General features: G+C 41.4%; 1 long non-coding RNA gene across 1 annotated transcript; it reads right to left on the bottom strand.

Moving 5' to 3' along the window:
- Nucleotides 1–21,874: 21,874 nt before the first annotated feature.
- On the bottom strand, nt 21,875–23,274 carry LOC122873133. The gene is made up of 2 exons (XR_006377361.1): nt 22,969–23,274; nt 21,875–22,291 (listed from the first exon to the last, which is right to left on the bottom strand). It is a non-coding gene; the product is annotated as an uncharacterized LOC122873133 (long non-coding RNA).
- Nucleotides 23,275–23,287: the final 13 nt, after the last annotated feature.

The raw sequence follows: 23,287 nt of genomic DNA, 5'->3' as shown, positions 1-23,287 counted from the left end.
AATGAATTTCGTTTAGATAATTAGGACTAATGTTCCTGTGGCGTTTGAATGCACTCATTGTAAGTCACAAACTCGTCTGCTAAATGAATGTAATGTATTTTCTATTTTTAGCAGCACAATCACTCTTTACTTTATTGTTTATTCATTCATTTATTGTTTCTTTACTTGGTGAGAGAGCTTCTGGCGCTATAAACATCTGACTGTGACCCTGAGCTGTAAACATCACCGTGGGACCTCATTCACTGTAATCTTTGGTCATCAGTTCTGCCTTCTCACAGCCGGAGACACGATGTTTGTTTGTGGCCAAAATTCAGGTGAAAATAGGTTTAAACTCATCTGCTTCGTTTAAAACTGCTTTTTTTTTTTTTTGGTGAAAACTCTCAAAAGGAGAAAACAATTAGCTTTAATGTACCTTTAAAAGATCATAACAGTGTTTTTATATGTTTCACTCAATTCACTACAAGCTCAGCCTCTATTAATTTATTTTTGTGCTTTTAGTTTTGTAAGTTATATTATTGTTGTGTGTTCAGTTATTTGTCATTGTATTGTGGTGAAGCAGTGCAGACTGCATTCAGCTGCATTATCACACAACCTTAACATCACATGTTTCTACAAACAAAAATGGCGATAAATCCACAACATGTAATCTGTGATGCTGTGTTGCACTTTAAACTGGGGCTGCAGCTTTCTCATTACTGACTCACGACAGATTAGTTTGTCTATTATTATTAAAGATACACTGATTCATCGTTTGGTTAATAAAAGGTGAAAAAACACAGTCCAAACCCCAAAGATATGAATCAAATTCTCACATTTTGAGAAGCAGAGAACTCCAAACGTTTGTCATTTTTCCTTGAAAACGTTGACTTAAATGATAAATCGATTATCAGAGCTGTTGATTGTTTTTCTAGTGATCGACTAATCATTTCAGCCCTGCTTTGAACATGGAATGGTTATCAGAAAATGTTGGCTGCAGTTGTGGAAACCTTTGTTGTGAGAGTATAAGCCTAATTTCAGGAGGGAGCGTCCTTTTTTTGTTTCCAGGACTGAAAAGGACCACCAAGCTACTGGACGAATGCTGGTAAGTAGCAGGTAAACCGGTTTAGCAGGTGAGCCCTGATCTCAGAGGCTCCACGCTTCTCTCAAAGCCCATTTGTGAATTTTTGCCGAGTGTTTCCTGCCCCGTTTGCTCATTTGTGTGAACAAGGGAAAAAAGGAGTCAGCTTCCAGATTGCGGTACATCTGCTGTTTCCGGCGGTGTGGCGAGGCCTGGCCGCCACGCCACGCAGGTGCTGCTCCTTCCCCCCTCAAGGCCACATTCTTCTATAGCCATGTGCTGCCTGAGCAAACTGCGCTTCTGAGCGGGCCTGTCCCACCGCTGACTGGCCACTGCCCCGGCAACATGCATTGTTGCTCTATGCAAATCCGCTCACACTGGGACAGAGGCTCGGGGAGGGGGTATCCTGAGCTCAGTAGCCGGGATAGAGAACGGAGGTCGGCCAATAAATGAAAGTTTTCCTTAAATCCTCGGGATAATAGAGGCAGAGGTTGGGGCCGAGCCTCGAAGCCGAGATAAACAGAGGGATTACTTCTCGGTTTTGCATCACTCACTCTCCTCTGGGTGGCCCTTAACCGTCAGGGAAGCTACGAGGGGAGAGGGGGTGGCGAGAGAAGAAAAAACGTTTAACGCATGGACATTCACACAGCACATAGGGGGAAAGAAGTAAGCCTAATTCCATCAAAGACTGAGAAATTAGCAATTAATTTATTCCAACCTCCCCGCCCCTGCTCCTTTTCTATTTTCAGCCCAATTGTTGGTTAGTTCTGCAACATCTGGTCCAGAACAGTCACTGTGCCTGATGACTGATGCACCCTCCATTAAAGTAGAATGGCAGTGAAAATCTTCCCTTTTTCATTCATTTCTTGTCCATGGGAGATTAGGTTGGTACGATGTGAAAAGTAATCATTAAAAATGTTGCTCTTTTTGCAGGCCATGCATAACCACTGCGGGCAGCGCCTTTATTTGCAATTGTAATTTAAAGAATAATTAAAGAAGTTAAATGATTCTGTAAATGTAGAACAACTTGAGTCTTTGTGCTCAAGGGTGCATGAACCTGCGCCTTATGGCTGGTTGCTCCGATAAACTCTGTAATGAAAGAATGCAGCGCCACACTAATGACAAATTTTGAAGTGTTTTGGATTTGCTCACTCTCCTGTCCTCGGCTCACGCTCCCTCTGATGCACAGACATCCATTTCAAGTAGAGCTTCAGCGATTATTTTCACGATCATTTAATCCGGCAACAATTTTTTTCGAGTATCAATTAAAGAGTTGGTCTATAAAATGTCCGAAAATAGTAAAAAGCGTCCATCACAGTTTCCCAGAGCTCAAGGTGACGGCTTCGTGTTGCTTGTTGCTTCCCAACAACTCAAAGATATTCAGTTTACTATAATGTAAAAGCAACAACACCTCACACTGGAGAAGCTGGAATCATTAAATGTTTGGCATTATTGCTTGAAAAATTACCCAAACAATTAATCGATTATCAAAATAGTTGCCAATTAATTTTCAGTCAATCGACTAATTGATGATTACTGATTATTGATCATTTCAGCGAAAGATGCTTGAAAAGAAGCATGAATGATGATGAAATTAGTATGAATCTACATGCATGTCACTCCCACACAAAGCATCGAATGGAATTTGGTTTCTCTTCTGTGATAAAAAATGTATAAACCCGTTTCAGTCATACAACTCCAATTTTCCTTCTTCTGCCAATTTTTCTTTTTAAATCTGCCCACAATCTGAGTCTGTCAGTGGAAAAGTATGAAATGAATCTTTGTGATTAATTTGAGGGAATGAAATCACAAACTTTAACCAGCGGTACATTTAGTACACGTCAAAGCATTACCCTCGGATCAAATCAACAGAGAAAATCCTTGACTCAGCATCTTCGAAATCTTCTTGGCTCAAACCTCGAGCCGCTGCTTTGTCTGACGTAAACTGGTGAGTGGAGCGAAGATGGCCTCATATCAATCACATCAACCTGCTTCTGAACTGCACCACCAGCAGCTTATATACACCTCCCCATCCCAACACACACACACACACACACACACACACACACAGAAACACATAACCCCGGCTCTGGTGGAAATGAGCTGTTGACATTATTTAGGGTCATTGTCCACGATAGTGGGGCCAGCTGCTGGGATTTAGCAGATAAACCCTTCCACCTACACCCATTACACATTTCACCACATCAGTTAGCTACTTAATGTTGGCCCATGGAGTCCAACATCCTTCATAACACAAGCCTGAACAAATTTGGTGACTTTTGCATTGTCAGGTAATCATCACTGCAGTTGCTTTGGAGACGTGAAAATCTGGATGAAAAGTCCTGAAAATCTTCCCAACTGGGAGACGAGGGAGAGGAATGGGAGTGATGACAGCGTCCCATCGGTTAGCAGCTCCTGTGGAGGTGACCTTGAAGGCTGTGGTTGATCTGGGCAGGTCCAAGGTGTCACTGTGGGTAACTGCATCAGTGTGAGGCTGGATGGAGCTGAAAACAGGCCTACAGTGCTTAGACAACCTCCTCTGGATTAATCAAAAAATATAAATCCATCAGCAGGTCCTTCCGTGCAGCAGTCCTCAACAAACAGAGGAAAAGCTTTTATTTTACATCAAAATGCACAAGCAAGCAAACATCTTGTTGCAAGTTCAATTGCAGGTTGTAGTTTAATCAAACATTTCTTGGACAAAGAGCAAATGTGAAGGATGTATTCTCAGGTTGAGTTAAACCTCTGCGTTGGACCAAAACAAACTGTAACATTCAAAAAAAGCTGAAGCTAAAGAGACAATGAAGCTACTATTTTGAAGCCCAGCATGCTGCGATCAACTGTAAACAAGCTTTCTGGTCATTGCAAGTTAATGTTAGCCAGGCTAGTTTAAATTTTGTGTAGTCAGACTACAGTAAAATAAAAAATAATATGCAGAAACACAGTGCACAGTGCAAAAGAGAAACTGTTTCTTCCTTTTCTGGGGGAACGAGGATTTAGGCCTCTGGATGAAAGAAGATGTTGTTACCTGAGTTTAGCTTGTTAGCCTAGCTGACCTTCAAGATTAAATATGAATCCACATGTAAACCACACAAACTGGTATCTAACCTTATCTAAGTAATAAGTAAGCTCAGCCTTTTGTATGGGGCTAAGCAGTTCTGCCCACCTGAGGGTATAGTAGCCATCTAGCTTAGATCTAAGCAAGCTAGTTAGCTTAGCAAGCCGTCCAAATTTTAATTTAATTTTAATTATAGTATAATAATGAAAAAAGAGGCCAGTGACCAGAGTTTGTTCTTTGTTCCATTTTGTTGCTATTTAAAGTGCCAGTTAGCTAACTAGCCATTTTAAACAGCAAAATGGCTAAAATTCTGTTTAAAATGTTATAATAGCAGCAGACACTTGTCAGATCAGGAAAAGCAGATTCAGCTAATTACATTAATGATGCCTCCATTTGAATGAAGTGTCCCAGTGAGTCAGCATGCAAAAGTCCCATGGCCCTGCTGTAACTAGCACACTTAAAGGGTATGCAGTCATAATTAATATTATTAGTTACACCTGTGTTTGACAAGTCAAAATATCTGCCATGAGAAGGGTCTGTTGAGCTATCAGCCATTTTGTTTGCTTTATGGTAAGTTTGGGCATTTCTTCAGTTCGACTGTATAGTGTGCAGTTGGTTGCAGAGTTCTACACAGCCCAAATTCTGAGAACCGAGGCTGATCTGAGACACAAACTACATTTTTGCTTTTTGTCATATTTCATCCATTACAAATAATCAACTCACTAGGCTAATGCATTGCATTGGTTACTCTCTGCTTGTTGGAATTGCATATCTACGTTGCACATCACATGTCCAACACATCCTCATACCTAAATGACAGAATAGGTCGATTGTCAGCGACTCCCAAAACGACATATACGACCGTTCACATGGCGTTAAACACATGATTAATGTTATGAAACGGTCGCAGTTTGGTTGATTTAGGCAACTAAAGAACTAACAAATAAAGATCATGGTTTGGTTAAAATAAGTAACGTAAGTCACGTGACTTAACTCGCGTGACGTAAGTCAACTACGTAACGTTATTTAACTTAAAACTTTAACTTGGTTTCACACGGGACACGAACCCCGGTCTCCTGGATGAAAGTCCTGTGTTTGTTTGAATTTGTCCCTCTTCATACAACATCACCAGACTTCCTCCTTTGCTCCCGTCATAATTATGATGGCCACTAAAGGGCGTGGCCTTACAATAAACGTAAACATGGGTCGTAACAAGCTGCTTTCACAATTGACCTATACGGCCGTTTTTCTGGTGAGGACGGGCTGCACATGTTAGAGAGAGGACCCAAATCCAAAAACAAAACCCATTTGGGACCTGTCAGGTTCAGGTTGGGTAACAAAACTCTTAATTTGTTGTCACGGTTTTGTCACGTCAGCAAAGCTTGGTTCTCGTTTTTGGGAGGTTTGTTCAAACTTCCCAATAGGTTTTGCTTTAGAAAACACAAATAATGTGACTTCATCGGGTTTCATTGTGTAATTTCACTTTTATTTTGACTCAAACTTGTCCAGCCGCTGTACTTGTCCAGCAAAGTATCGGACAGCGACGATATTGTCTTTTCCCATGATCCTCTTGGCAACATCCCGCCTAGGAAAGCAGCCCGACATGACAAAAAAATCTTGAAAGAACACAAAGGCACAAAGAGGCGGAGGGCGCAGCGGCAGAGGTAGCCGTCTTGGGCCCGACAGAGGACTCAGCCTCGCCATACAACCAGGCCACTCCAATTCTGTGCGAATGCTAATGAGATTGCTCTGATCCCTCCGGTGCTTCCCATGTTTTCAACACCTTCAAGGACCACATGGCGCTTGCAGCATAAAGACAACTAAATGAGAAATCTGAACGTTTTTTTGTGATGCTGGGGGCCTCTTCGCTTTTCAACCTGGCCGCCCATTCAGTGTCCCTCCCCAAAAAGAAAAGATAAGAAAGAGTGCCACAGGGGGTGTGGATGAGTAAACTTTTCAGGAAAATGGCATATTTGCGAACCTGAAGTAATAATCAATTTATGGCCACGCAAGGGTGAAGCCTTTGACGCAGGAAGAATTGCGGGTTGTGGAAATTGAAAGGGAGGGAAGAGAAAGGGAAGGGAGATGCTCAAATTTGGAGGCTGTTTCTCACAACCGCTGTAATGAGATCACTAACATCTTGAGCCGGCCTCCACTATAGCCACCAAACAACAGGCTCCCAGATGAAAGGTGAATGGGCCTGGGTTCCCGCTGGCTGGTTCAGAAGCACTTTAATAGCACAGCGTCCTATGAAAGGTTCCTGGGCAGTAGCTCATATTAGCGGCGAAGCACACTGCTTAATAGGATGATGCCTTTTGGCTTTTGTCATGAGATGATTAAGGGCTCCGTTGTCACCGGTGCCTGTTGAGCACAAGGCACTAGAATCTACTCTGCCGGGCTTATTGTCTGAGTCTATGTGGTAGAAAGGGGCCCTTTTGATGAAAACACCTCTCAGGGATCAGGTGAGCTCTGCTTTGGAGTCTCACATCTACGCCCCCTTCAAAATATCTCAAGTGCTTTGTTTTCCTCTAAAGACCCTTGAATCTGTCATCGTGTTCGGACAAAGACAAATGCCGCTGAGGGGAGCAGCAGAAAGATGAAACTTGCTGATAATGGTCCTTGAATAAAGAAAATATGTACGCACGTCTGTAATTAATTTACCTTGTTGTGTTAACTGTTCAGTAAGTGTTCTGGTGGGAAGTTGAATGCTTAGTGCATTGGGTTTTTAAATATTTAAAGCAATCAAAGGTAATGCAAAAAATTCTTAATTGTAACCAGCCTTTGATTGGATCTAAAAATCCTCATCATTATCTTCTTATTATCTTCTCGATAGGGCAGAAATCTTTTGCATATAGTCTTGTTTCAAGATGCTGACACTCACTGAATGGGAACAAGTGGAATTATGTAACAGGCAGAATTTCTTTCTTCTTTTAAGACTAAATGACTTGTTAAGATGAACATTTTTAGCAGCATCAAAGCGGCGTCTCCTTCGGTCACTCAGACATTCAAGAAAGCTCAACGTGCTCAGTCACTCATAAACATTTCTGTCAGGTTTAGAACGATCCCCAGGCAAAAACATCGACGAAAAGGCATTAAATTAGCTCTTTTTATGCTTCAAATAAAAGAAAGATTGCGTGTTATACAATCGCCACAATTTACCACACAGAAAAGGTGACTGAACAGGATGAATGTTGGCCAGATTGACGTTAAACAGAGAATGCACTATGTCCATTTTTTTGCAATCAATGCAGGTCCTTTCAATCAGGAGGGCTTTATACTCTGGATTAGTTTTGGTGACTTAAGAAGCTAGACTACCTCCGTACCCCCACCATCTGCAACTGCACCCCCACACCCCTCCTTTACCCCTCCAGACCCCCCTCACAAAAATAGCACAAGGATACTGCCAGCCTTTTCACTCCCTCCTAACAAGGCTGCTCCAAAGCACAGGCCCACTCCAAGTAATTAAATCAATCCCTTTGTGTTCCCCAATATTCCCCTTCAGTGGGTGACTGCCCAAGATCTGATTATGGCTCTTCATGCATATTCAGGCTGAAGCTACAACTTGTCTTGAACAACCTCTTACTTTTTATACTCGCATCATGAGCAGCCAACATGCACCGATTTCCTCTTTTTGTCTTTATAACCCCAGAAACTTTTTTTTTATATATATTTATATATATATATATATATATATATATATATATACATCCCAGAATCCATAGTTTGCTCCAGCAGGACTGTGAAATGAAGAGCGGTCACTGACTCTGAAGGCACAGGCATATTTAAGAGAAAGCCTTAAGATGAGGAGAAGTTAGGGTGGGTGCCCGAAAGACAAATTGGATTAGCAAGTATTGGATTAAAGGTAAAACGGAGGGATAACAAACAAGAAAAGCTGCCTGTGATCACAGGGTTTAATATATTTCTTTTCCTCTCCGATCCCTTTCTTCTCTCCCTCCCCCTTTTCTTTCTTTCTTTTCGAGTAAAGATCCCAGGCTTAAGACAGACTTATTAAAACTGGGATTAATTTGTAATGCTCCCTTAACCCTCGGGGTCAACCAAAGATTTGTTATCTAAAGCAAACAGGAAAAAATGTACTATAACAACACGAGGGCTTTAAATCCATGTCTGTCGGGCTTCTGGGAGATTTTAGCTTTGTACAAAAGGTGTTATCCCTGAGATATTTATTTGAGCAAGGAAAGAAAACCCTTGTAGGACAATCTAGATGTGGGTAAATATAATAATTGCACAAAATCTTTGCAATTATGGAGCTTTTCCTAATAAAAAGCAATAACAGCGACGGAACGCAAACTAAATGCTAAAACATGCAGAAGGTGTCCAATAAATCAAGATAATTTGGTATCTGATGACAAAAATGGAGCGTGAAAAAAGAAGAGAAACAAATACACTCCTCTTGCTTTATTAGAAAATGTCCTGTTTTTAATCAGATGACGATGAGAGGTAACAGTGTTTAGAGAGCAGGCCACTCTCATTAGCCTTATCTTTTTAATGTGGCACTGGCTCAGATTGTGATCTTAATCTTATTTGGTTATGGAGGCTTCGTTCACTCCGACAAGCACAAAGACCTTTGGGGAACAAATCCAGAGCCTCCGCAAAAAATCAGCATCTTGTTTTCTGCGATGGCTTTTGGGTCTGTTCCTCGGGGTCGTGGTTCAAGGAGCCGAGTTGACCGGCCCCAGAGCCGAGCGGCCTAAATCTCTTGGCCAGTCGCCCATTCCTGTTTTGTTCCATGAAAACTCCACTCTTTGCTCCCGCCTGCACTTTTTTAAATTTCTTTACCAAGCACTGTTGTGTCTTACAGGGACATTGCTGGACCAAAAATTCCATTGTTTCCACACCTAGCAAACTCCGTTCACTGAGGAAGACTGTGGGGATGAAAGCTCTGGAAAACACTTCTGTGGACATTGAAAAAGTGGAGTTAAGATTCTTTTTCTCAAATCTCTATTTGTTGCTCCTGTTTTTTGCACCTGTTTAATTCTTGCTTTCTTGTAATGCTATTGATCCAGGAATTTTTGGTATTTCACCGTCACATCTATGTACAAGTCTGAAAGCTAAACACCTTATCCACATCAATTTGATACACAAACAGGCTGGAAAACAGTCCGACATTGTACGTTCGTCTCCCACAATGGTCTAAATGCAGTTTCAGAGGCATCTGCAACTAACAGGAAAAAAAACCTGAGAAGAAACACATAATACATGGGATTTTTGGCTTCAAAATAGTTCAATTTAAAGGCTGAATATCAGTGTGAATTGCATAAATTAGGTATGACGTCAGGAGTATAATTATCGCGTTATATTTGTTCTCAGACTGCACTGAATTCCATTCAAAATGTATTTTCTTTAAAAACAGCTACATTTACTTCTTCTAACAGTTGAGACTTTGAGATTCATTGTTCCAATGAGGAGACACCGCATTAAGGCTTAAAGACTAGTATGTCTGGGGGGCTGTTCGCTTGATCCCGGTCAGCCATGGTGGTTGCTGCTTGTTTGCCCCCTCTCAGCTCCCCCGTGGCTTCACCACCTTTAACCAAATTTAACCTGGCTCCAGTGACTGACAAAGATTGTGCCCCGGTAGTTAAATGCACCAGAATCAGCCCAACTATGTGGGTCTGATTCACTATGAGTGAGCAGTTGTCTCGGCTCAGCCAGAGGAAGCTACTGACCCTATGTGAAGACTGAAATAAGCTGCAAACAGCAAGTCAAAGTGTTTAACCATCACGATTTTTTCTTGAATTTCATACACAATATGCAGTTTCACCTGGGAGTCAAACTGGGAGTCAAACTGGGATCATTTCAAACTGGGAGTCAATGGCAGTTGATGCTATGGTTTGCATTGTGCAACACATTTCCTCCAAATGTTTGCTGCAAGTGTGTTCATGTAATCCCGTTTGCCAGAGAAGAACAACGACATCGGATGATTTCGCAAAACCCGGACTACGTTCGGTAAGTTCAACATTTTTTTTTACGTCGAATGCCAACATTTGTAAAAGTCTCGTTATTCAAAGACCGTGAGTTATGGCAAATATGGCAAAGTGTGGCTAAGGTATGGTTACCTAAACACTTGGTCAAGTTTAGGGAATGATCGTGGTTATGGTTAATAACAAGGCAAACATGAATTGCAGGTCTTTGACACAAACTCCAGTCTCCTGCACGCTCATAAAGCACCCCGCCCTTGACACCCTTAGCTTCTGCCTCGCTTGTGCGTACACTACTTCCTGCTTTGAGACTGAATGTTGGAATTGGATGTAAATCATGAGTTGCAGAATCGCCCAATATGGACGGGATTCCTTCAGATACTGGGCCATGTGTCATGAACACCTGTGTATAAAGGGAGCAGTAGTTTCTTTAGAACCTGGCAAATCTTGCAGCCATATATGAGCCACAGCCAATTCACATTAGGTCATCTAGTGCTGGAACACAGCCGGATGTGCCGTCACTCAGCTGCCATACGTCTGGTACGTCTGGCCACCTGGGTGCTGAGCAGTAAACCTGAACTCCAGGTTTCAAAGCGTCTGTGTTGATCTACAGCCGATGGCCTTAGACAGAAAAACTGTTGTTCTTAACTTCTTAAGTGTTTAACAAAAACTCCTCCGGTCTGCCATCAGATCTACCTCACTGCTGCATAGAAACTGTGTTGAAGCATGCTCCTCTATATATGAATGTGTCAGGCAGCGTCTGCTCGTGTGAGGTCTGAAATCTAATCTACAGCCTAACAAAGAGAATCTTACATTGTGTATTGCCATGGGTCTTTGTCTTCAGTCACTTGTGTTTTCTGTTTAATAGACATTTGGCAGAAGGCCCGGCGCTGCCAGTCACTGAGGTACAAGCTAAATTCTTCTTCTTTCACTCAGAATCATATTTCTGCCTCTGCTTGCACAAATTCACTGCAGGATTGTTTTGTGCCAACACAGATATTTAGGTTTGATCATTTCTAGAAGTGATCCACAAAAGTATCATATACTTTAAATATAAAAATCTAAGATAAAAGTAGATATCCATGTTCACTCCAGTGCAGATACATTTGAAAATAATAATAACCTAAAAGTTCACCCTACGCACAGATAAGCGGGAACATCACAAATACTGTATGCTTGAATACAGTCTTCCGCTTTCTCTTCTACGGGTTTAACTGGGCTAACAAATTAAATTGCGTGATACTCTTTGCCCTTTTGGAAAGCAACCGAGCCACTTAGAGCTTTGTTGGCGGGATTAATAATGGGGACATTATCTTCCTGCATAGCTACAGTAGCTAACTACATCCATGGAAGATAGCAACACAAAAATGAGACCGATGCAGTTGTACAAGTTGTTGTAGGTCAATTTATAGAAATAAGAACTCTTAAATCTACATTTGTCTTTGAGTGACTTGAAACACGTTACGTTAATGGATGATAACGACCACCACCACAGCTTCTGCTTCGACTGAAAATGACGTCACTGGCAGAAATCAGCTAACAGGAACGTGATGTAACAAACATCTTGGAACTTGACTGCTGCAGTGGGCTCACACGCACACACGCAGATTTGATTGTATAGTATTTGTTCGGTTTATCGTCAGTGTTTTGTCGTGACACCGCTGAGGGCATTTGCTCTCGTTTCTTCGTGACAGATGTGCTCATGTTTGCAAGTGCGCAGTGTAGATCCCAGGGACAAAATGACATTTAATTGCTGCTTTATTCCATGCAGCTTGCAGAGCCGAGCCCTAACAAGTGTATATGTTGACTGTGGGTGGCCTCATTGAGAATGAAACTTTGGCAGTGTCACTGGATTGTTAAATAATATGATTTCTATTTCCTTTTAAAAAGCTTGACCTCAACAACAGAAGAAACGGTGACTCATCTTGTGACAGCGCGAATCAGCCTTGTTTGATCCCTGCCACATGATAGACATTGATCACGCTCAATGTCTATCATGTCCATTTTCTATTGGTAATCCTCCACAAATTGCCCTCCGTTGCAGTTTGTGTATCAGTTATTTGCACTGGATTAATGTGAGTCACTGGTGGCAAGTGTTCAAATCAATGTTTATTAATGGTTTCTTTAAGTGTTTAAAGATTAAGTCATTAACATATTGATGAAGTTTTCGAAGTTGCCCAGGGAGAGAAAAGGAGCCGGAGCTGGAGAGGGTTTGACGAGCTGCTGAACTGACGCCAGCTGCCAAAAAACAAGAGGCTGAAGAGAAAAAAGAAGAAGAAGAAGAAGAGCTGTGGGTTTCCTGAGAGGAAGACATCAGGCGCTCCACTCACCGATTCTTCTGTTTATTAAAATACGGCATGTTGCCGGAGCAAATTACACTTGACACGCTTAACTCCACCATAACTGCTACATCCCGTTTCAATTAATATTAACTGGATGAATTTTACATGTAAAAATGTGAATTATTACACGATTTCTAAAAGGTGAAGAAGCCGGTTTTTTGTGTCGCTCTCCTTGGGATGCAGCGCAGTCAGCTCGGATTGATTTTACCATTCAGCGGCGACCTGCCGCAGCCCTTTGGCTCACCATGGTAATTCTCTCTCCCACCTGATAAGGTACCTGATCCATAATAAATCAATTCTAATTAGTTTTATGTTGGGGGGGCTGTGCTTTCCTTAGGGGACTCTCTGCTGTTCACCCTCCCTCCTCCCATCATCCTTAGTTGTTTTCAGCCACCAGTCATCTGCACACCTGATATCAGTTAATCTCCTGATTATTAAGTGCGGATTATTGATGGAGGGGAAGTGGCTGTATTTGGCGCTGCCTCTTGTATCAAGGACATGCAGGTTCTCTTTCCTCGCCGCTGTTTGTTTTAAGGGTTATTTGTGTGTGTGTGAGTGTAAATGGGTGTGTTCGGGGGGGGGTCTAACATGCCCTCAAACTTCTCCTGATAAAGGTTTCCTCCCAGCCTGAAGTGTAGAACTGATGGAATCGCTTTTAGGAGCCACTGGCCGTCTCTCTGTCAACGTTCAGTCTGGCAGACAAGACGAGGTGGACAAGCAGTTAAAGACATCGTCTCGTATCGGAAAAGTCACAATTTGATTTCTGCAGCAATCAGTTTGTGTCCTTCAGCAGGCGTGGGACTTGTCCAGCTCCTTTATCTGTCTAAACATTAACATTAAATGTTGCAAAAGTTTTAAGCAAGAAATTTGGGGGAATCTTTCTGGTGGAGTGGAGACCTGTGAGGGCGAGCGGTGGCAGGTACTGCAACGTCTCCATCAGCTATCAGCTTATCGCATTCATTTTTATATGCAGACTTTTCCACCTCAGACAAGCGTAAAAACGTTTTTAAAAATATCTCATCTGAAATAAAAAAACAATAAAAACAGTTGAAGTGTAACTACTGGCTTTTGTATGTTGACCACTTTTTGGTCCTTCCCAGTTTAATTAAGACTAAAGTACTAAAGGTGCCCTGTTTACACACTTCACATTCCCTGAAACTAGTTTTCCACAACAGAAAAACGTTTGTAAAGGACGGCTTTGTACCACTATAACTGTAGTTTTAGACTAAAACATTGTGTCAGGTTTAATCTGAATATTCAACCCTGTCCCCAATAAGTGACATTCATATACAGCCAAATAGCAAAAACGCTTAGTATGAAGCGTAAATGCCCTAATAAGGAAACATTTATATTGAATATATTTGGTTTATCGTCAGCGTATTTGTTTACAATATCTGCTCCTGGCAGGATTTTCACGGGAACATTTTTATGCTTATGATTTGGCGACTCAAAGCGCTTGGTTAAGAGTCAGGGAGGGTGGTTTTGGTTAAATATTGAAAAACTTAATACTGACCGAGGCAGTTTAAAATCCCAAACCGCCATTTTCCACTAACCTTAACCAGTTGTTTTAGTAACTAATCAACCCGTGGGACGCACATCCCGTGAATCCCAGTCTCCACGTATTTTGTTGGAATAATACAGTAACACACATCCACTGCAGTTAGCAAACAGAAGGTGAGACTCCTGTTTATCTCCCAGAAATGAATAAATTAAAAGATGGCTCTCCGGTGAAGATGCGCCTCTCATAAAGAGAGTGAGTGCTTGCAAATTGGTAGAAGAGAGAGTGGAGCATCTTGCCACGAGAACATCTTTAAATTTAACTGAAGTGGGAGAGCACGCTCAGCAAAGTGGAGATATTCCAAATAAGTCATCTAAAGGAGCGTTTACATGACACATTTTCTTCCTTTGATCATATTCTGAAAGGTTTAAAGTAGCCCTTTCCAACACAATTACAATTCTTTTGATTTGAGCCGGTTTACTTTAACTAAGCTCTCATTGGGATAGATATTCTCTCAGTGGAATAAAAGGCTCCATGTAAACCCAGCTGGTGTCACTTAAAAGTACATTTTATCTCCTACGAGTTGATGACATGCCAGAACTACTGACATTCAAGCAGAAAATTGATATGTAACATAACCAGATGTCATCCAGCACCTGCAAACTTTGCTTTTTGTGTCTGCAACTGAATGCAACACCCCCATTTATATAATTCATCACAGCCAGGAGGAGGCTGTGACGGTGGTGTTGTTCTGTCGCCTTCTGCTGTCTCTCTGCTCTGTTAAGTTGTATAGTATAGTAAGTATAAAATAGGGATTTTTTTTTGAGGGTCATAAAAGTTACTTGCTAATTACAGCCGACTCGTAAACAACAAAAACACACAACAAAAGACATAAAACTACAGTAGGAAAGGCAAGAACAAAAAAACTTTAAAGGAATTTAACCACATACAAAACAAAGGTCGGAAAAAACAAAAAACACCTAATTTCCATAAAAATGAAAGCTACGTGTAAAGAATTTTAAGGATAAAAATAAATAAATCAACACAATGCGAAGAAGCAAACATGCAGCCACCCCCATCCCCCCACCACGGAGCAGCGAGGTCGAGTTGCGATTCCCCAGTTAACAATGTGCCACCACACCTCATCCCTGCCATTGATTTCTCCACCATTTATTTCTGTTTTGGTTCATGCTCGGGGTCTCTGTATTTGAAAGTTGATGCTCCTCTCTAAAAGACGGATTCATGCATAGACTCCGCTACTTTTGTAGTCTGTGGCGGTTTTATATGATAAGCTTTTTTAGACGTTCAAAATCAATATGTAATCCTGTGCAGGGGCTTATCCCCGGGACTAGGCCATTTGTGAGGCTCTTTGAGCTTTGTTACAGGTCTTCTGGCAGCTCTGTGCTGCAGATTGATTAGCTGCAGTGCCAGAATCCTATCAAATGGCCGGCTCTGATGACGGCGCAAACTCTCTCAGCGCCTCTCGTTGACTGGACCTGGAGATAAGGCCGGATGGCAGTTCCCTCCCTCCTGCACACTGAGGAGGGAGGGAACAGGGAGGGAGCGCTCGTTTCTGCCCTCTGCTCCTCAGGATCAGGAGCTGGTTGGAAGCTGTGCGTTCACATTCAGCTGAGACTTATCCAAAGTGACGTACAGTGAGAGACAGCTACACTTACTACATCACCAACATCAGCAGCTTTAAACTACATGTTAGTATTAGTCAGAATAAAAATGCACTATAATAAACACATGGATGGGAATAAACTGTCTCTGTCTCACTCTAAAAGAGATCTTGATTCTGTTTGACTGAGCTGTTTTAACCTTTGCACAAAGAATCTCGACCAATCGTCTAAATCTTCTCTTCCTGAGCACGCCGGCCCTCGCGACTTAAGTCAAAGATGCTCTACGAAGAAACAACTCTTTCTCTTGTATTGTTTATTTCTGAGCACTTTCTACCACTCTTCTGTACAGTCCATCTTCCTCTGGCATAGTTGATGCACTAGTTTCAGGGCAATAAACACCAAAGCGTTGGACACAGCTCCATCTTTTCCTGTATTCGATGCATTGTGCATCTCTAAAATGTTCTCGTTTCTCATTGCAGAGCATTGAAACAGAACATCTCATGTTGATCCTGTCACTAATGTAAAGACCTGACTGTTCATCTTCAGAATCAGCTGTGCACTGAGTTTGATGCCAGACAAGTTTTGCTCATTCTGGCTGAATGCTGGTGCACCTAGTTGGCTCACACGTGGCTGTTTCCCCAGCTGGAAAACAACCGAGCCAGTCAGAGCTTTGAGGTTGGGATTAAGAATGAGGATGTCATCTTCCTGTACCAGAACAAGAAAAATGGCAACAGAAAAATTGCCAGTAAAATAGCGACAAGCGCGGATGAGACTGACGCAGCTGTACAGGTTGTTGTAGGAGACAACAACTCAACAAATCAAAATATTAATTGGACAGTCAGTTATCTACTCCTGGCAACCGTTACTTCAGCTTCCGTGTCGATTGGATCTGATGTTGAGGGGATGGATTCACTCGCTACTGGCTGGTTCGGGCAAAATAACAACCTGTTACAAACAGAAAAAGGCCAACGTGAACACAATGTCAGACTGAAAAATGAAGTGAAATGAGATGAAAGTGCAGTCTTGGACAAATTTAGGCTGAGAATCATCTTCTGTTAGTGGCATTCAGGGTAATTCTGGGCCAACTCATCATCGTGACATTGGCACAAATCTCACAGGCGTGCTGCATTTAAGCCACTGTTGGGCCAAGCCGTTTTTTCTGCGTTAGCATGTGATGTGACAGCATTAAGTTCAGCTGAGGCTGTATGTCCTGTCTTGAACTGAAGTGGGACGTTTGACCTGCTGGTAGAGCAAAACAAGAGGTCAGAGGATCACCAGAGTCATTACGATTCATCGTCTGGGAACCATGATTGTTGAGTACCAACTTCATAACAATCCGTGCAAGAACTGTCCAGATATTTCACTAGAACCAAAGTGACAAACACCACCGTGCTCAGAGTTATGCTACTGGAGTGGTTATATGGCCCATATAACCTTTGGAAGCTCACATTTGAGTTAAAATCATGCATATTTGTCTCACATGTGAAAACGTTACCTCACATTGAAAAGGTAGAAATGTAACTTTCACACGAGAAACTTTCAATTTTACATATCTACACATAAAAACTAACGTGTTCAGAGATTTAAAAAGCAGCCTTTTTGCTCCAAGACATCTGGGAAATGCTTTATCGCCTTCAATATTTTCCTTTTTTTTTTTTTTTTTTTTTTTTTTAGTCCAAGGAGGGTGACGGGGAACAGAATCTGTGCATTCCTGCGTGCCTTGCCAGCGCTCACATGGTTACCGCTGCTACGCATTGTTAGAGATATCTGAATGAGCGCTGGCCATGCAAGTTTTAACGTGATTGCCCGAGGGGCAGCAGAGTGAAAGAGTGAAGAACAGAGCCAGAGAGAGGAGAGGGAGGAGGGGGGGCATAATCCTAAAAGGATTGGAAGTTTACCCCCCCACACACACACACACATTGAAGTAATTTCCTCCACACACACACACCTCTGTGTTTCAGGGGGTGATGGGTACTGGATGGGGTCAGTTGTTTTCGTGGCTCTGGTGTCTGATTTCTCCCTCCTCGTCGCCCACCCCCCCCTCTTCTTCTTCATTGTTTGCCTTCTTAACGAGAGGGGCGGTGCCACAGGGCCTGTGATTGACAGCTACATACTCCTCTCTCAGTGCTCTTCGCCGTGTCTCTGTGAGGACGCGCTGCTGTCTGCACTGTACTTGACACCGAATGACGAGTAGTTTCTCATTTCCTGTTTCTGCTGCGGCTCCTCGGGTGTCTGTCAGTCTGTCAGTCAGAGCAGCTGATACGGCTGACGGCCGACGCACAAGTGGGTTTCATAACAGCACTGTAAAAAAAATACACCAGCTGAGAAGTCTCCCGTCCCCAGTGATGGAGTTCCACGCTGCTCGCTCAAATTAAAATCCACCACTGGATCTGTGGTTAAAGCCACATACATTTAAACTTGAGAGAATAAAGCTAGTTGCCCTTTCAAGAAGACTATGGGTGACTGAGGGTGCCAGTCGGGCAATCATTTTGCAGAACGTTTCAGCACGATTAAACCAGTTGGAGAGAGAGCACAGTATGCATGACCAGTAAGACCACTGGAAGTTAAGGAGACCAGTTCCTCCTTTTCTTTCCGGAGAATTGAGAGTTTAAGTCTGGGGTTAAGAAAACTGGAGCAGTAAAAGAGTGCGCACTCTCTCTCTCTTCTCTTATTCCAAGACATCCAGAAACATTTTACAAATCACCCGGCAGCTACTTTGGTTTTTTAGACACTCACTCTGGGGTTTAATGAGCTTGTAACAACATCCCAACATTGTTTTGTTTACATCTCAATAAAAAATGTCACCAAAAAAAAAAAAGAAGAAATTTCATACTTAAAACCAAAAAATACAAAGTGTCTCCTGACCAGCAGTGAGCGAGCGCTCCATCCAGACTCACCAGATCTTTTACTGAACACCGCAGAGCAGAAATACTCTGTTACAAATAACAGCCCTGCATTTAAAAATCTACTTTTTTTATACTAATACAAAAGTATTAGCATCAAAATATACTTAAAGCACCAAAACTAAAAGTACTCATTTTGCAGAATGTAACCAGTAACTAAAGTTATCTAATACATGTAGTGCAGTAAAAAGTACAATAGAAAGTAGCAGAAAATGGAAATACTCAAGTAAAAGTACCTCAAAATTGTACTTAAGCGCTGTTCTTGAGTAAATGTACTTTCCACCTCTGCAAGTGAGGTACTAATAGAGGAAAATGTAGTACTTTTCTGAACTAAGCTTATAAACTGATGGCATAAAGTTGACATAGCCTGCACTCTGTCACACCAGCTGAACTTAAGTTGGATTGTGAGTTCAAGTGTAAAGTCAATCTGATACTGTGCATTGGAATCTGGCAGCGCCGCTGATGAAGATAACTAAATCAGGGCGGCCATTTTTATGCAGAGAATATCTGGTATATATTGTGTTTGATGGATGCATGAGCAAATCGATTCTCAGATTGATCAAATGACATAAATGACCCATTAATTAACTAGAAATCTACTGGCTGAACACGACTTCTGATTCTTTTGATTTGTCTACTAGACATTATATTAAGAGGCTAAAGAAAGGTTGACTTTAGTTAATCCGTTGTTCTACGTGTAAAAACAGAGAAAAGAGCGATTTTTTCCACATACTAATTTAACTGTACACCAAAAACTGTTTACATTTAGAGCCCACAGTTTGAGATTTATTCAATTTGTAAAAACAGACAAAAGGCCAATGTCACATTTTTCTCCCCATCCAGACCACACACACACACACACACACACACACACACACACACACACAGGTCTACATTTAACAAATGGTGGTATTGTTAGTCGAATCTGGATTACAATTACATTGTGACCCAGATTCAGTTTCATGAAACCGTTATTCAATTTGTTTAACAGAAAAATGGGCAAATCAGAAGCCAACTTCAGCCAACTGTTTGTAGACAGTTCATAATATATTAGCTTCCTCCTCTCTCACTTCTTGTTTTTTCCTTAAATTTCAGTATAATGTTTCGCCGCCTCTAAAGGTTTTTACTCGCTGAGGTTATTTTCTGCCTCCAGTGAACTTCTGCTTCCTACAACATGTTTGTTTGACCAGTTTGTGTTGAAGTTATTTTACCTCTCCAGGTGAGATGGCAACAGTCAGTGAGCGGCTGTTATCTGCTCCGTCAGCCTCCGTCTGCTCCACTGAGCCAGCTTCATCGTTACTGAGACGTTGAATGCAGGAAGACTGTGGCAGCTGGGCCAAGAGACTGCACTGTGCAGTCTGTCTGTCTGTCTGTCCACATGTTGGGAACACTCGTCATACCTGCAGGTCTCCAGCTGATCCCAATCATTTTAACTAGTGAAATGTCACATTGCCTAAAGGTACACAACCTCTGCTGTGTGTATAAGTACTTCTACATGAATAAAATATAGTTACGCTGCTCTCTACGGTCATGTTCTATGAAACCATGTCTACTACTGAAGCTCCTTCATGGAAAACCTAAAAGTCCTCTGTCACACAGAGAGTGATTCATTCTACATTTCCATTTTCCAACCAACAGCAACATCCACGAGTCCTGTAAAGTTGTATTTTCTAAACCGGTCTGTAAAGGTGTACACAAAAGGAAAAAGAAAAATCAATAATATCAAACTTTGGTGAGTCCAGAGGGACAGAGGGCTCAACTCTCTGCTGGTTAGAGGACAGTTTTATTTTGAAGATTTTTCCACATGAACATTAGATTTTAATTTAAGGAAACATGAACCAGTAGTCTAATTTTCTTTATTTTTTGTGGAGTGCAGCCAGAAGTTTTACACAGTATGTGGATGATTGTGAAAACATATATTTCTCTCGCAGTTTTGGGCATCCATCCACATCCATGTTCGACCTAAAAGTGGTGCTTTACAATAAATGATGCTTTTCCGAGTGCATCAGTTTAAAATGCCGGTCTGGTATTGTGGTGTTTAGATGTTCTACTGTTTGGGTGTTTCAGTGTGGACAGCAAACGTGTAGTAAATGTGATGTCATTTAAACATATATATAGCGTAGTATATAAAGTAAGTGGGGATCTGTACACTTCATGCCTCTGTTCTGATGAGTGAGGTGACACTGTGACGCAGGTGGCTTTACCCACAACTCCCAGCACTCCCAGCACTCCCAGCACTCCCAGAAGGGTTTGATTTCCAGGCGGGGAAGAAGTACAAGGATCTCTTACTCCGGTAACACCACAGTGTAAAAACAAAATCCTCTGATACAAGTAAAAGTCCTGCATTCAAAGTTGTACTTTGCATTCAAAAATTAGCGTTTGATTTTAAGTAAAAGTACAAAAGTATTAGCATCAAAATATACTTAAAGTACCAAAAGTAAAAGTCCTCATTATGCAGAATGGCCCATTTAAAAATTATATATATAATATCACTGGATTATAATTAATGATGCATTCATGTGTAAGCATCACTGCTGTTGCAGCTGGTAAAAGTGGAGCTCATTTCAGCTACTTTATATGCTGCCAGTTAGCAGCACTGTATTAATAATCTGAAGCTGCAAAGTCACTAGTAACTAAAGTTGTCAAATAAATGTAGTGGAGTGAAAAGTACAATATTTCCCTCTGAAATGTAAAATAGGAAAGTCCAGTACTTGAGTAAATGTATTTGGTCACATTCCACCACTGCCTTAATGTGTGCAAAAGTATCGAACAATCGTCCTGCATGTCTCTGCGTCTTATGAAGACGTTGTTTGTCCTCAGGTGTGAAACCCTTTGAGGCTTGATTCTGGGCTGTATAAAGAAAAGTGACAGCTGTGAGCAGAGAGCCAAAACATACAAAAGAAAGAAGTAGGTGGGACGGCACTTGATATAATTGCGTAGCTTGGTAGAGACGACAGTCTTTGCACAGCTTCACATGCATATTGGACGATTGTGCAAACTGTGGATGGCGACTACAGTAACGGTTAAGCTCACTTTCTGCCGTGCTACAAAAATCACACACTACTTCCTGCACTGGTGCTGAACTTTGTCACCGGACGTAAAATCACGAAGGGCAGAATTTACTGTCTTATAGTTTGAGTTCTTATCACAATTACCCAAAAGGGGAACCTCCTCCTACAAACACGCTGAACACAGAGGCATTCTGGGAAATACACATTTATCATGGGGGAAGTTGGAGAAGAGAGGAAACCACAGAGGGAATTATTTTTTTTTACATTTGAGCATGTTTTCATTAATGTTTTAAATTAAAAAAAAGTACATTTTAAATGATCTGTTATTAAAGATGAACTTCCAACATGTCTCACTGTTAATGTTTCCAAACTCAACACAGGTCACACCGTCAGTGAGCTGGGAGGACATGTTCAGATTCAGAGGCATAAAATCACACAATGTATGTATATATTTATATGTTTTAATACTGTTCGTAGATTTTCATCGAATTTCCACAGTTGTAATATCATTTACCAAGATCATTTTGGCAAAGATAATCAAACTATTACATTTTTACATGTTCCTTTGCCTGTTGAGAGCAAAAGTTAAGTTTCGAAATTTGAAAAATCAAGAAATTTGACAGCCAAAACCTTTTATAACTAACACAGCCATAAATGACTATGCCTCATGGTTGTTCTAGGTTAAAGCTACATTTAATATACATACATATATACATATATACATACATTTCAAATGATATAGATTATACATTATCAGAAACACTTGGTACTTGGTGTCATTTCACTGCAGCGTATTGAACAGTTTGTGTGATGTAGAGGTGTTACGTAATCCCACGCAGGCTTATTTCTACACACGTCACCTTCCTGTCACAGAAAAGAGGCTTCGGATCAGTTTGCCTCCGTGCACACTGACAGTATCGGAATAAAAATCAGTAACTGTCGTTTATTTTTTACCTTTTAAACAATTTAAAAGTTGCTGAGACAGTTGAGCCCGTTGAAAACACTCATACCAGTTTTTTGGTTTTTACAAATTTCCATAAATCACATTAAATAAAAACTTTTCACTGGTTTTTATTTGGCTTTAGTCCCTCCCATCAACATTACTCTGTCACCTCTAATAATGCTCACTGCATGCACGGTGACTATTCTCCCTCACTAATCTATGAATATGTGAATTCAGCTCAATTCAGTTTTTTTTAATGCTTTTTTAAAAAAAACGAAGCTGCAAATCCACCGACACACTTTAACGCAGCTGATCAAATTATCATCTGCAAGAAATCACCTCAAAGATCTAAACTTATTAAGACAATAAGACACTCAGCAACATTATTCTACAGATTATCACATAACACGCCCTCGAGGAAGAAATGGTTTCAGGATTTGAGGTTTCGGCCTGAACTTACATCACCTCAAACATGACACAAAAACCTTATCACGTTTTTAAACCTAATGGAGACAGTTTTGCCCTTTTAAACAAACTTTCACACAAATCATTTTAGCCACAAACACTTGATAATTAAGAAAGTTTCAGTTTTTCTTACCTGAGAGCGCAGCAGAGCTAAATCTGTTCCTGCTGGATCCGAATCAGAGTCCTATCAGACAGCAGAAGTGTATTTTGGTTCTCCTGGTCCATGTGTTTTCTCCTGTCCCATCTTTACCTGCCTGCTGAACTGCACTTTTCCTTCAGCCTACAGCCAAACTCACTGCTGTCAGCTGATTTAAAGGGCTTTTCTGCCCTGCTCTGTGTCTGCCCGGCAGGTTTTGTGGGGTTGTTTTTTTTTTTTAGAAAGTGGAAAGTGTGCAGCAGCCTGGCCGGAGCCTCCTGCATGCTTTCTGACAACCTGAGATTTTATGCATCAT

Source organism: Siniperca chuatsi, linkage group LG3 (assembly GCF_020085105.1).
Source record: "Siniperca chuatsi isolate FFG_IHB_CAS linkage group LG3, ASM2008510v1, whole genome shotgun sequence".
Classification (NCBI taxonomy): domain Eukaryota; kingdom Metazoa; phylum Chordata; class Actinopteri; order Centrarchiformes; family Sinipercidae; genus Siniperca; species Siniperca chuatsi.
The sequence above is the reverse complement of the archived record's forward strand: the minus strand, read 5'-3'. Positions and strand labels throughout refer to the sequence as shown.